Source organism: Cynocephalus volans, chromosome 6 (assembly GCF_027409185.1).
Source record: "Cynocephalus volans isolate mCynVol1 chromosome 6, mCynVol1.pri, whole genome shotgun sequence".
NCBI lineage: Eukaryota > Metazoa > Chordata > Mammalia > Dermoptera > Cynocephalidae > Cynocephalus > Cynocephalus volans.
Genome location: NC_084465.1, coordinates 125,108,303 through 125,112,627, shown reverse-complemented (window position 1 = coordinate 125,112,627; position 4,325 = coordinate 125,108,303). Strand labels below are relative to the sequence as shown.

General features: G+C 38.6%; 1 pseudogene; it reads right to left on the bottom strand.

The window, feature by feature from the left end:
* Positions 1-1,398: 1,398 nt before the first annotated feature.
* Positions 1,399-4,325, bottom strand: part of LOC134381049 (aldo-keto reductase family 1 member C23-like protein) — a 39,044-nt pseudogene continuing 36,117 nt past the window's right edge.

Below are 4,325 nucleotides of genomic sequence, written 5' to 3'. Positions count from 1 at the left end.
GGAAGGAAGGAAAGAAAGAAAAAAGAAAGAAAAGAACAATATTTTGTACTTGCAGAAGGGAAGAACAGAACTGTGGTTACTAGAGGTAGGAGTGGGGGAGAGGGAGGGAGATACACAAAACAGCTAGTGAGGAAAAGTGAGTTGTACTGATGCACGCATGTTATCAAACGACTAGAAGAGAGGAGACCAAATGTCAACAAAACAAATAAATGATTAAGATTTGTAATGATGAATATGCTAATTACCCTGACTTGATCATTACACATCGTATACAGGTATTGATATTCAACTCTGTACCCCATAAATACATAATAAATTACATTTCAATAAAATAATACTAAATAATAAAAAAACTACCATCACTAATAGTGGGACAACCTGTTTAAGTGCTTCTTACTGGGGTGCAATTTCAGTGACACAGTATGCCAAGGACAGTAAATTGCTAACAATGTTTAATTTTAATTTTAATATTTCATTTATGTCTTGTTTTTAGAATAGAGAAACAAGTTATCTAACATGACAAGACAACAAACAGTCTGAGAAATCCAGAATTTTTGACATAAATTGTTGCAATATCATAGGGAAAAAGGATTGGTGACCACTCTAGATTAAAAGAGGCTGAGAAACATGGTAAAAAATAATATGTGAACCCCAATTATAACCTGGTTAAAAAAGAAGAGCTACAGAAGACACTTGGGGAAACAATGGGAAACTTGAAACTGGATTAGATGATATGAGGGAATTATTGTTAATCTCTTTAAATCTAATAATGTAACTAACTGTGTAGGAGAACATCTTCATTCCTATGACAGCTTTCTGATTTCTGCAGGGATTAATGTTAATGCCTACAATTTACTGTGTGGAAATTCAGCCAAATTTACACACATGTACCCAGATGTACCCATATACTCGTGTGTCTACCTGTATTTGACTATGAGGCAAAATGTCGACATCTTTGTATATAAGTGAGAAAATATGCATGTTTTGTATCATTCTTTCAAATATTCTGATTGTTTAAAAATTATCATACTAAAAAATTGAGGTAAAATATATTAAAAGCACATTCCTTTCTTAACATTTATATAGGAAAATCATGGTGCTATATTATTATATATCAAATTAATAAATTTTATAAGCTATATTTTCTGATTGAGGGCCCTTACTCCTTTACTCTAAACTGGTAAAAAGTAACTAAGAACAAAAATTTGTCATAGAATGAACAGATGTGTTTATAAAGTAGATTTGATGGCAGAAAGCACAGAGGACAAGCAGACTGAAAGATGATCAGTCACAAAGTCAGCTCTATGTTCTTCTGAAAGTTCCACAGTGCTGATTTTATTCACCGTCAATAGGCATCATCATAAACAGGTAACTTCACCCCTCTAACCTGAATTATTTTCATAGACTCCAGTTACTGTTTTCCTCTGTTTGTGTTTCTATGGAAGAACCCTGTGAGCAGAGATACCGAGATGAGGGACACAGGCATTCAAACCCCATAAAAACCTTTACCATGTATCTTCTTTATTGTCATTCATTCCTTATCTACTACCCATTCAATGTTTTCATGGTTGTCCTTTCTATACACAATTCCCTCCAAGTCACTTCCACCCATCCACTCCTTGGTCATCCTTCACAGCTAAGGGAATTTCCACCTTCCCCTGAGGTCTGATTAATGATTCCAGCCCTCCCTGGTCTCCTTTACCTCCCCAAATTCTAATACAAGATTCAGCACTAGGGTCTCTGCATGTTTTCACAAAGAATTTACCAAGCAGGTGTACAATAAAGGATTCTCCCTGCCCTTCTAGACAGAGGCTCTGCTCTGTAGAATCTGCTGCTGCACAAAGGTGAGAGGAACAGGAGGGAAGGACAGTGGACACCTGGCAGCAGTACAGGAAGAAGGGCATGAAGAACAGGAATGAGAGGAGGCTGAGGTGCTCACCTGGTTGCAGACGGGCTTGTACCTGAGCCCTGGCTTGTTAAGGATCATCTCCAGCTGCCTGCGGTTAAAGTTGGACACCCCGATGGACTTGGCCAATCCTGCGTCCTTACACTTCTCCATGGCCTGGGGAGGAAGGGGTTGTGAGGAATTATTTGTGCACTTGTCTGCAGATCGAGATAAATTCAAGATAGAATTGTTAAAAATTAGAACTCAAAAGAAATTAGCAATGAAGTTTTCTGGCACTGATTGTCAAGAAAAGAGAAACTAATAAAAAGAATAAAGAAAGGAGATACTGACAACAAAGAGAAGAATTTCTCTGATCTCCTGAGAAAACCACAGTTTATTGCACATTGAGTTAAAGAGCTGCCTGGTGTCATTTTCCCCAATTCTTCTCTTGCATTTCTTTCATTACATTCTAGTAATGAGTTTTTCCCCACCACTCCAGCAAAACTGCCTTTGTAAAGGTCACAAATTTCTAGATCCAAGGTGCACATCCCAATCTCCTAAGTGTCAGGTGGGAACCAGATTCCCGCTCTCTTGGCTTCCACCTCTGTGCTATTTCCTCCAAGCACTCACCTTGCACGTGGCACAGAGATCCACTGTATCAAATATTAACTTCTCATGTTCATCTCTTGGATACAACTCCTCTCCTGGCTGGAATAGAAGCAGTTATTTCAGGATGCCACAGTAAATATCTCGACCCTCTGCCGTGTCCCCAGGTATGTCTAGGGCTGGGGCACTAACCTCCCTGAGGTAGGTGATGGGATGTTCCAGTTACCAATATTTGCAGACAGGTTGGATATGGAATTGTGAGGAATGTCTTTAGAGAAAGGCTTCCTCTAATCTCTCACATTTTTTGATATGTTTTCATAAATATCATTTTCTTAGGTCCTAATGGGGACTTATTGTGACTCAGTTTACACTTGCCTGCACTCTTTACTGTCTTCTTTGGAAATACCTGTTTTCCTCTAGGGAAGACAGCAGGTTTCATGGCTTTATTTTCAGAACAACATTTGCAGTCTTGACCCAAGTCAGGTAATCAGAGCACTTTTTCCTCTTAAGCACATAATAGTCCAAGGGCAACGACATGAGCCAAACATGGTCAATTGAGGTTAATTTCAAAATCAATCTGGAAGATCAGAGACCCAGAAAAGCTCTCAGGTGCTAATGACCAGGAGCTTTCAATTTCTCTGAGGTCATATTTTCCACCAATGGAAAGGGCTAGAACAAAAATCAAGCAAACCTGGTGGAATGCAGAGATGAGGGATGGAGGAAAAGAAACATTTCTGAAGATGACTTTAAATCTTTAAATGCAGACATGGCTTGGTCTTCCCTCCTATATAATTCAATAAGCCCTTTTGCATAAACTAGTTTCAGTGTATATAACACAGTTATTAATGAATAAATGTCATGTACAAACCTCCATCATGAAGATAACCAACAGGAGAAGCAGCATCACCCAAGTCCCTAAGAAGGCTGCTAGGTTCAACCTGCCCAGAGTGAGCACCACCAAATCTGCTTCTAGCATGAAATGTGAGATGATGATGGACATCCTCTGTGTGCCTTGTGAGAGCAGTTTCATTGCTCAGCACAGCCACAGGAAACTCAGCATCTGGGAACGTCCCCAAGAACATCAGGGGCTGTAATCAGGACTGTGCCTAGGACATGGCTATTGTTATTTGTTCTGAGACTTTGATGTTGAAATTTCTCCTCCTAGAAGTAGGAAGTAAGTAATTAAAAATACAAAAACTATTCAATAAAAAGAGTATTAGGAATTATCATTTAGGATTCTTCATCAGTGTGATAATCCCTACATCCTCCTAAGGAAAATCTTAATTCAGCCATAATAACAATAACGTAAAATAGTAATGTTCACATTGGCATCAGATGTGAAATAGGTTTGATCACACACACAACTGCCTACCTTCAGAGTCATGGCGTAGTGCATAATGTAGAGGTCAACACAGTCCAGCTGATGGTTCTTCAGTGACCTTTCCAAGGCTGGTTGGACTAACTGGTCAATAGAAAGTTCCCCAAAAGTGGACAGTTAAAGAATGGAATTTGGAACTAATACTTAGCCAATTTTGTTGGTTTGTGACACAATATTGAGGCTTTTTTCTACTATTTGGAAACCAATGATCACAGGCATGTCATACTCCCTTCCTTCTTTCTTTCCCCTATGATCTGACCTTCCCATCAAAACTCTGTTACACATTTGGTTATATTGCTGTATGTCTACTGAACATGGAAGGAAGTTACTCAAGACAAAAAAAAATTATCAAATATTAATGCTCCTAATCTGAATTATATTTGACTTTACAGAGCAGTTAACAAACTTAGTCCCATTCTCTCTTCCCTTCAACTAATTGGGAAAGAATTAGTATCC